Raw genomic sequence first — 11,963 nt, 5'->3', positions numbered from 1 at the left:
TAGCATTTTTTTTTTTGCGAAACCACTTAACTAAGACAAATTAAATGTATATAGATTTATTTATTTTATTCTTTGATATGTTCTTAATTAAATCAATAAAACAAAAGTTTTGCCATAGAAAATAAATAAAATTTTAAGAATTGACAAAATCTATAGGATCCTAGGATAATATCATTGGACTATTTTGGAAAAATTATTATGATGAAATAGTTTGGTGATGTGAAAAGAAATTATATCTGACTCTTCTATTTATCACTCACCAAATATCAATATATATCATATTAATGAAGTTACTATGAATTAATTTATTTTAATTTTATACGCAACTAATTTGAAATGTCACATATTTTGTGTAATTTATTTTGCTCTAAACAAAAGGTCAAGTTTGTATTGATCCAATAGAAAACGGTCATTTTTTAAGGAACTCACCGAATAATATAATGTTTTTCTTATTTTGTTATAGATATTTATATACATGTAATTTTATTTTAAATGGCATAATTAATGTGCAAGTATGTCTCATATTGTCATTGCGTGATTTTTTTTTTTAAAACACTAATTAAATATTTAATATCTAAATGATGTAACAAGTCAACTTAATCAATTTCATATTGTAAGTGCTTAAAAGGGGATTCTAACTCTTGAGATTCAGAGAGAAAGATTGTAAACTGTATATTTCATGTTTATGAATAAAACTTACTTACAAAGATGAATGTGTATCTATATATATATACAAGTATAGAAGCTTCTAGATTCTAGACTACTCATCTAACAAACTCTAACAAACTCTAACAACTTAACTAACTAATCAGAAAAACAGTTACAAATAGTAATACTAACTAACTATCGATTTAGTATCTTCAATATCCCCCCTCAAGCTAGATGTATTGAAAACATTCAAAACACCTAGCTTGCTTAACAAAAAATCATGTTGAGACCTTCCTAACGCCTTGGTCAGTAGATCTGCTTGTTGATCTCGTGTGTTGATGTAGCAGGTTTTGATTAGGCCTCCTTGAATTTTTTCCCTAATGAAATGACAATCAATTTCAATATGCTTTGTTCTCTCATGAAAAACAGGATTTGCAGCAATTTGTAGAGCAGCTTTGCTGTCACAGTATACACTTGTAGATGCATCCAACTTCATTCCAATCTCTTTGAACAAATTTGTCATCCACACTACCTCAGCAGTCAGGGTGGCTAGGCTCCTGTATTCTGCCTCTGCAGAACTGCGAGACACAGTGTTTTGTTTCTTAGATTTCCAAGCTATCAGTGACTTCCCATACTTCAACAGATAACCTGTAACAGACCGTCTTGTAGTAGGACATGCAGCCCAGTCTGCATCACAGAATCCTGTAAGCTGTGGCTGTTTATCAGAACTCATTAGCAATCCTAAACCTGGTGCCATCTTAATGTATTTAACAACCTTCAAGGCTGCATTCCAGTGAGATGACTTTGGCTTTTGCATAAACTGACTTAAACATTGCACAGAAAAAGCTATGTCAGGCCTAGTATTAGTGAGATACAACAGCTTACCAATTAGTCTTTGATACCTGCTCACATCATCAAATAATTCATCACTATTATCTTCAGAAAAATCTGCACTAGTAAGCTTCATATTACATTCTAAAGGTGTAGTTGAAGGTCTAGATCCTGCTAACCCAACCTCAGATATCAATTCTAAAGCATACTTCCGTTGGTGCATTATAATACCTTGTGTAGACCGACAAAATTCAATTCCAAGGAAATATTTTTAACTCCCCCAAATCCTTGATCTTGAAATGATGATGAAGTACCTGTTTAGTGTCTTGAATTAACTTGGGATCATTGCCTGTAATCAACAAGTCATCTACATAAACAAGTACAATCACCAATCCTGTCCCTTTCCTTTTAGTAAACAAAGAATAGTCTAGATGACTTTGTGTATATCCGGATTGAGACAAGGCTTCAGTGAGCTTGGCATTCCATTGTCTTGAGGCCTGTTTCAGGCCATATAATGACTTGACAAGCTTGCAAACCTGTTTCTGCCCTTTGCAACCAACTTGTCCCTTTCCTTTATCACCAAATCCTTTGGGTAACTCCATATATACTTCCTCAAAAAGATCTCCTTGCAAAAACGCATTGAAGACATCCATTTGATATATTATCCAATTTTCAGTAGATGCTACAACAACTATTGCCCTTACTGTCACCATCTTCACTACCGGTGAAAATGTTTCGTAATAGTCTATTCCTTCAGTCTGGCTGTACCCCTTTGCCACTAGCCTGGCCTTGAATCTGTCAACTTCCCCATTTGCCTTATACTTAATTTTGAAGACCCATTTGCAACCTATGGCCTTCTTCCCTGGTGGTAATTGCATCACTGTCCAAGTACCATTATCCTCTAGTGCATTAATTTCCTGTCTCATGGCTTGCACCCATCTGCCATCCTTAACAGCTTCTTCATAACTTCTAGGCTCAGTTTCTGTGGACATTTCACTCAGGTATGCTTGGTATGAAGGAGATAAGTGGGAATATGTTACATAGTTGGCAAGTGAATAAGGATGTGAAGAATCAATCACCTGTGTAACATAATCCTTTAGCCAAACAGGTGGATGAGAAGATCTGGTAGAAGTCCTAGGTCCTACATCAGGCATAACCTCAGGGCTTAACTGTGGATTAATCTCTGCATCATCATCATCATCAGGTACAACATCACTTTTACTATTATCTTGTTGTGGTGGATCATTCCTTAGCTGGTTGGGATCACATAACACAGGATCTTGTACAGCTGCTCTGAATGTGTCATGTTTTTCAATGTCGTCAAAAGGAAGTTGTTGGCTTGCAAAAATTGGCATATATTGATCTTTAAGATTGCTGAATGGAAAAATAGACTCCTTAAAAACAACATCCCTACTGATTATGAATTTTTTCATACTTAAATTGTATAGAATGTATCCCTTCTGAGTGACAGAATACCCCATCATAACACATGCATCAGCTCTAGGATTAAACTTGTCGTTCTTAACAAGCTTAGTTGCATAGCATAAACATCCAATGGTTCTCAAGTGATGAAGATGTGGCTTTGCTTGATGAAATACTTCATATGGTGACTGTTTATGCAGTACCTCAGTGGGCATTCTATTTATCAGGTACACTGCTGCCAAAACACATTCACCCCAATACTTAATAGGAATGGACCCCTGAAATCTAAGAGCTCTTGCCACCTCTAGGATATGTCTGTGTTTCCTTTCGACCACTCCATTCTGTTGTGGAGTGTGAGGACAACTACTCTCATGAATAATTCCGAAAGATGTAAACAGTGTGCAACAATCTTTATTGAAAAATTCAGTGCCATTGTCTGATCTCACTTTCTTAACCTGTCTGTTAAACTGATTTTTAACCAAAGCAAGAAAAGATTTCAAAACACCAAACACATCACTTTTAAACCTCAACATGTATAACCATACCATTCTTGAATGATCATCCACAATGGTTAAGAAATATCTGAAACCATTATGTGTAGGAGTTCTATATGGCCCCCATACATCAAGATGAACGAGATCAAAAACATTTTCAGTTCTGGAAGTACTTATTGGAAATGGAATTCTAGTTTGTTTAGCCAAAGGGCAAACTGAACAATTATCACAAATTGTAGTATCCTGATTTACTAAACACAAGAGCTTCAAAGTCTTGAAAGAGGGATGCCCCATCCTGTTGTGCCACAACATGCATTCTGAATCTCCTGTCTTTGTCATTAATATCTTGTCTGTGTTGGCAGCTATCTTTGCATATGAGAAATTACTGGGAAAGTAGTATAAACCATTTTTCTCTTTACCAATCCCCTTCACCTCTCCATTGAAGAGGTCCTGAAAGATACAACACTCAGGGAAAAAATGCACAGAACAATTTAGTTGTCTGGTCAACTTTGAGACTGAGAGTAGATTATATTTGAAGTTAGGAACTACTAGAACATTCTCCAACACATCATCTGCTGATATCTTACAATTTCCTGAATGAGTAACTGATGTAGTTTGGCCATTAGGTAAGTATACCTTTCTTCCTACATTCTTATTAGAGTTACTAACACTGTCTAACATCTCAATCTTAGAAGTCATGTGACATGTGGCTCCTGAATCAACTATCCATTTATTGCTGTTACTAATTCTGTTCTGTTCAGCATTAGATTTATTGCTGTTACTAATTCTGTTCTGTTCAACATTAGAGTTTACTATATCCATGTAACCATCTTCACCCGCAGATATTGAGAAAACAACAAGGTCATTGGAATTGGGATTACCTGCCATATTGGCCACTTCTGCATACTCTTCTTCTTCTTCAGCAAGCAACTGCATTATCTTCTGATACTGAGTTGGAGTATAGGATTGTCTCATAGCTAAAGCCTGCAAGTTAGTTCTAACAGAACGAAGACTATTTGAACTCTGCATTCCAGAAGAACCTACAGATTTGTCCCCAAATGCATCATGCTTTAAATCTTCAGCACCATTTTCAATTTGTACATTGTTTGCAATGCTTTTTTCTTTGTTCCCATTCATTCCTCTGCCAAGATTTGTAGCTCCATATTCTTCATGTCCTGATTTCTTCTTAAACTTCCAGTCATCAGGGTAGCCAATGAGTTTGAAACATATGTCTCGAGTATGACCATGCATTTTACAATGATCACAGAATAAGTTCCAATTAACTTTCTTCTTTGCATAGTAACCACCTCTACCAGTGTTTAATTCACCCCTATTTCCATCATTACGTGTGTTTCTAGAGTTGAAATTACCTCTTCCTGCGTATAAAGCTGTAGCCTCACCCATATGATTACCTGTGTGCATTTCTGAAGTACTTTTTTGGCTTTCATCAGCCAATATCATTGCATATGCCTTACTCACACTTGGTAATGGGTTCATCATCAAGATCTGGCTACGTGCATGACTGTATACTTCATTCAGCCCCATTAAAAAAGCAAACAGACGCAAGTATCTCATGTGATCTACATATACTCTAGATTTATCGCAACTACAAGATGGAGGAGGAACAAGAACATCGAATTCATCCCACATTAACCGTATCTTAGTAAAATAAGCTGAAACATTTGAATTACCTTGGTGAATTGTACAGATCTCTCTATGAAGTTGATAGATCCTCGATCCATCGACCTTATCAAATCGTTCCTTCAGATCTGCCCACACTGTTTCTGCATCTGAAGCATAAACGATCCCACTCAATAGCTCTTTTGAGACTGTATTCATGATCCACGCAAGCACGAAGGCATTGCACCTTTCCCATTGTTCCTCCAATTCAGGTGCATAATCAGTTCGTCGACATGTCCCAAGCACGAACCCCAATTTGCTCTTTTCTCTGAGGTTAATCACCATGGATCTGCTCCATAACGCATAGTTCTCTGCTCCAGTTAACTGAACTGTAGTCAATACACAGCCAGGCGTATCTGAAGGATGAAGATATAGAGGATGGTTTCTCCTTGATTCAACTAACGCCAAAGTATCTGGCTCAACAACAACAGACGTACCAACAGTAGCAGGCGCCTCACTCTCGTTCACCATTGCTCAAAGTAGAAGATCGATCTTCTTTGTTAATGGAAGACCCAGAATCAATTTTTCTTCTTGAACCAAACAATTATTGGTTCAAAGCTCTGATACCATCTTGAGATTCAGAGAGAAAGATTGTAAACTGTATATTTCATGTTTATGAATAAAACTTACTTACAAAGATGAATGTGTATCTATATATATATACAAGTATAGAAGCTTCTAGATTCTAGACTACTCATCTAACAAACTCTAACAAACTCTAACAACTTAACTAACTAATCAGAAAAACAGTTACAAATAGTAATACTAACTAACTATCGATTTAGTATCTTCAATACTAACTTCAACATAGATGATTAATATTTATTTAATTGATATAAACAAGTTATGTACTAATGTTGTTATGTTTTTATAAATACAACTGTATATAATGAAAATTTCAACATGTCTCCCACGTAATTCACATCTTGTTTGATAATTCAAAATCTAATAAAAAAAATTGTCACACTAGTATAAACAAATATCATTTCAAATATTTATTTTTATTATGAAAACATCATTTTTAGTATTTCTTTCTAAACTTCTTAACAAATTTAAATTAAATAAATATTTAAAATATAATTTGGTATGTTCTTGATTAGATTAATAGAATAAATAATTTCCCAAGGAAAATAGGTTAATTTGGTATGTTCTTGATTATATTAATAGAATAAATAATTTTCCAAGGAAAATTGGCAAATTATATATTAAAAAAATTATAATAATATTTTTGGACTATTTTGGAAAAATTATGATGAAATTATTTGGTAGGATAAGAAAAATTGTATTTGACTCTCCTATTTGTCATTCACTAAAATGTTAGTATCAGATTGATGAAGTTACTAATTGTACAAAAGTTCATAGATTTTGATTTGCTTTAGTGTAATATAAATTTTAAATTTTTATTATATACATTTATATGTAATTTTTAAATGACATAATAATGCAAAGACCTTCATATTGTTCATGTGTAATTAAAAGAAAATTTGAATATTGATATAAATAATATGAACAAAATTAAGTTCGAAGAAGAGGGGGAGGAGGGGATAATAGGACCTTCACATTGTTTAAGCATGTAATAATACAAAAAATTAAGTTCAGAAAATAATAATCCCCTCGTCTAGTTTACATGTGTAAATGACAATTTCGCCATATTCCCAAAAGAGTTTTATGTTTTTTATCCTAATAAAAATTATGATGAAGTGTAACGATCTATTTCCGTTGTTATAGAAAAGACAACAAGGAAAATTTTGGGCCGGAAAACTTTTTCGTAGTAACTTAAAATTTTCCAACCTAGTCCAAATTTGAACGAAATCAGAGTCAGTAAGGCTTAGGGAAATCTAGTAACAATTGGGTGATCTAATTATGATTTTGATCACATGAGTAGATAGCTAAGACGTTAAGGAACCCGTACGATTTTACGTAATTAAATTCGGGCGAGTAGAACTCTCGAAACTGATCTTAGCGTGAACGGGTATGTTCTGAGTGTCATGGGATGAAGGTGTGTTGTGAAATGGGGGTTTGGAACTCTTGATTCGACTCACTGTTTCCGTGCAAGCCGATGTGACGGGATTATTTCCACCAGGGCGGGCCCGTTGTAGTGGGACAATCGCAATTTAAGTCGGAAATAAACTCCAAAATCGTTTTATTCTGCAAGTTTCGACTTTGAGAGCTAGGAGACGACCCCAAGCAAGTTCTTGACCGTTTTTCACCATTCTTGAGGCTAAAGGTAAAGTTTTTACTCCCCGAATCCATGTTTTGATCCGTAGAAAGTAAATTCATTGGTGATTATCAATGGAAGAGGATTTTGATCTGGAATTTATTGTGGAAAAAGCCCTAATCTGGGTATGGGGATCAAGGGTTTGATCTATTATTGATTAGAATCCGGGTAATTGGGTCTTGTTTATTGATCCTCATATTATTATGATTGTTTGTAGACCAAGAACAAGCGGAAAGAATCCGGAAGGGGAAGAATCAAGCTTCTTAGGGATTCAAGCTTTGTTCAAGGTAGATGATGGTTGTGATTTCATGTTTGTGTAATATATGTTTGTAATTGTTTCATTGTATTGCATGTATGTATGCAAATGTTGCATTATTGATCACACCATATGTAAACGAGTATGAACGAATAACTATATGCCATGAATTTTTCAGATTTTTATATTCTTTCCAAAAATGACTATTTACACTTTTTAACTTCTTTCTAGTTACGGGATGTTATAGAAGCCGACCATCCAACCCCCACTAGAGTTCCGGATGATGCCTCTTATAACTTTGTTTTTTGAGAAGTAGCCATCCGTGTTCAATTTATAAAACCCGAGTTGGGGTAGAAACCATTGAATGTCAATAGCATCCGGATTACTAGGCAACTGGGTGTGGGTGATGTATTCTATGGTCATGTTCCAAATTAAGATAGGAGAAGGGAAATCAGTCTTACCAATATGATTTCTATTAAGGCAGATGTACCAAAGAGCAAAGGGCAGGAGGCCTTTCCAACTATAGATGGTGTTATTGAGAAAGAAGCAGTAGCCAGCCAGCTCGTCATTAGGATTCATATTTCATTATATATGTTTATATGCAATTTTCTTTAGATGATATAATTATATAAGTATGTTTCATATCGTTTGTGCATTTAATTTGACCTAAATATTTAATGTTCAAATGTTGTAAATAAGGTATGTTGATCTATTTTCATACATAATCTAGAGTTCAAATTATTTTCTCATGTCTTAGGTATAATCTATTTATTATCTAATAGTTTACACGTTATTAAAAGATTTAGTATTAGGGAGAGTCTTGACAGAGGACGGACGGGTGAGTTCGAAAGCAAACAAAACTTACAGGCTTTTTGACTTGCAATTTTCTTAAAACAAGGTGCATATGATATTTTAGGTGAATCTCACGTTGAAATAAAGAAGAAATTGAATAATATTATAAGCCTTTTAGTCATTATTGTATTATGTATCCCTCATTACGCTGATAGGCTGGGCCGGCTGAAGCCTAAAGCACTTGCTTTAAGCCCCAAAATTTTCAAAGCCCCAAATTCACCAATATATATATAAAGAGAGTTAAAATTTATTGTAAAAAATAATAATTCTGCTCACGAAATTTAAAATTTTCTAAATAAATATCATGTCCTATTCAAAAAATATTTTTTGTATGTTATATACACTTTTAATTAGACAATTATATTAAAAGTTTTTTTATATATCTAAAATTTCATGTCGAGTCAAATTAAAACATATAAAATAAAATAAGTAAAATATAATTATGCCTTTTTTATGTATTGGCTTTAGGCCACATATTTCGTTGAACCGCCCTGCTGATAGGACAAACTTAGAGGGTGTTTGGATTGACTTAAAAGTCAGTCAAACCTATTTTCAAGTCAGTTTTTGACTTCTGGAAGTGTTTGACAAATATAAAAATAACTTAAAATAAGTAAAAAATGACTTAATATAAATTAGGAAGTGTTTGACAAGGTTAAAAATAACTTAAAAACCAAAAGTAGGTCTCCCCCTACTTTTTATTTTTTTGACTTAAAAGTCATTTAAGTTTGACCTTTTATTTTTTACTTAAAAGCTATTTTTATGCCAATCCAAACGGGCTCTTAGTGACGGCGGTAAGTCCCTAAAGGAAAGTGTACGCAATGTCCCTAGCATAAAATGGATTGATGAGGTAGGTTAATTAGGATTGACTGACTTCTAGGTTAACGAGCTTCTAAAGAGGAGGTATATATGACACCTTAAACGAATTTCACGTCAATTGTTTTTAAGTTCCTTCATTAAAATCTCTTGCTTTATAAAACTTAGAGTAGTTCTTACATGTTATGTTGTAAATTAAACTTAGTATTCATATAAAGGATTTATTCACTACAACGAATTCTAGTCACGACCCATGACTACTTTGTTAATATTGTTATTGTTGGGGTTTTATCACGAGCAATAAATTCTTCCACATTACGAAAATTAATAAGTTTTTGGATATGTAATATAAAGTTATAATTTTAACTTTAATATAATTTCAAAGTGCATATATAAACGCTAATTTCAAATTACCAATTTCATATCAAATGAGCTCTTACGGTAAACATCAATTACTATAATATATGGAGTAATATATTCAACTCACCGATTGGTATGTTATGAACATATGAACATCCCTTTTTCTCTTTCGCCTTATGACAACTTAGGAACAACGGAAACAACGTAATTTGTTTATTTGATTAAGCTTTCAAAAATGATTTAATTTTAAAAAGTATTTTTTATCATAAATATTTTCTAAAAAGATACTTCACAATAATAACAATTTATGTTTACCTAATTAATTTTAAAGACACTTTATTAATATTTTGCAGTAATTTGTGCTTTTGAGATTTATTTTTGAAAAATAACTTTTTTGGACTACTGAAAATACTTAATTCTTTTCCTTAAAATTTGACCAAACAAACTAATTTTCTAAAATAATTACTTTTTGAAAAAAATTTAAATATTTTCTGCTTTTAAAAACTTTGGTCAAACATACTAAAATGTTGGGACTTGGGAGATAATACTATAAAGTGTGAACTTTCAAAAAATGTCTATAATTAAACCGTAATTTAAATTTTGGACATATGAAAAGATTTTTAAAAAATGTGGATGGTGCATGATCCTTACCTTGTTAAGTAATGTTGATAATTTCAAAAATCTAATATTTTCTGGTGTACAACCTAATTATGTAATTTTCTCTTTTGAATATGATTGCCTAGATACAATGTATTAGAGAAAAATCATACTAGTTCATAATAATCTCTAGTTTTAGTAAACTTATTCTATGCCATGAAAATAAATAAATTAAACTCACCCGTTGTGGTTTATTTCTTGAAAGAAGTGTTTAATGCATCAATATAATAAATATATCAGTAAAATTGGTCAAGACATTCAAATCTATTTCATTTATAGATACGAGTGCTCGTCAAGATTGTATACTCACGTATTCTTTTATTTTTATCAAAAGCAATTTATTCAAATTAGACTTTTATACGTTCACAAAATTAAGACAATTGTCTTTTTAAAATAAAAATAATAGTAGTATAGACACATAAATTTTATTGGGTCAAATTTATATAAAATTTAGATTAAATTTATGTTTATATGAATTAAATAATTAATTTGAACTGCACAATTAAATAAGTCTATTTTATTAAACTCAATTCAAGGTTCATTTCATTTTGAAGGCCAAACTTATGCCACATGTCAAGATGACTTGGCATCCTTGTCAAGTTTAAAACAAAAAAAATGATGTCACATGTTCAAATAATGTGACAATCTTAATTAAATTCAAAAACTAACAAAATCCGTCAAATATCTAAAATGACATGTTTGGTCAATCACACAAATATAATTTTATCATATAACATTTGTGATAAGCTTTATGACTTACATAAACCGCTCATAATAAGGTATGAGAGTTCATGTACACTTTGAAATGCCTACTCCCTACAACTATATATAGGGAGGTGCCAGAATGAAACAAAAAATTGTCAAAGTAAAGGCATCAAGAAAAAATTATATTAAGGAATCACTTGAAAAGTACACAGAATCAATGTGTGTCCGAATTGTTTGATTCCATCTTGTCATCGAAACAATCGGATTGTGGCAAAAGTTATGAAAGAAGAAAAAGAAACTCATGATCCGAAGATGTGTTATAATAAATAAAACCACATATATATCAATTAGATTCGTACAAGATTCTGCAAATCACATGAGGTTTTACAGCTGACACACATAGTGATATCTCTATGTAAAACATTTTTATTGGATGACATACTTTTAGAGCTTATGTGGAGCTTTCTTATTGGTTCTATTCCATTTGTTGCTTATAAATAATTATTTTATTCACTATAAAATGACTCCAAGGTTTCTCTTGCTTTGTATTAGTTGATGATCAAGTCTTTGCTCCCAAGGACACAAAGCTATATCTGGAACCAAGACTATAAAGCAACAATACTCAGATCTTACTGTTTTTTTTTTGGTTTGTTGAGTTAAATTTTTGTCCTTTATAAACTTATTAAATTACAAATATATTTACTTAAATCTAGAATTCATAAATTAATTAAACTGATTCACATATTTTTAATCCTATGACACGCTACTGACGACTATCGAATGAATAACAATAAAACCTTAGGAGGAAAAAATCTAAAAGGCAACATAATTGTACTAAGAAAAATTCATATATATAGTCATTGCAATTAATTTTTTGAATGATTTCTATTAAGTGTCTTTTAAGCCAAAATAATTTTTAACACTTTGTCACTTCGACTTCGACCACGAAAAGCATATAGAAAGTGCCAATTATTTATCATAATATATTAATTCATGGTAAAGTATGATGGTGAATATTTCTCTTTAT

Source organism: Solanum tuberosum, unplaced genomic scaffold (assembly GCF_000226075.1).
Source record: "Solanum tuberosum cultivar DM 1-3 516 R44 unplaced genomic scaffold, SolTub_3.0 scf00164, whole genome shotgun sequence".
In the NCBI taxonomy this organism is placed as follows: Eukaryota; Viridiplantae; Streptophyta; class Magnoliopsida; order Solanales; family Solanaceae; genus Solanum; species Solanum tuberosum.
Note: the sequence above shows the minus strand (reverse complement) of the source record.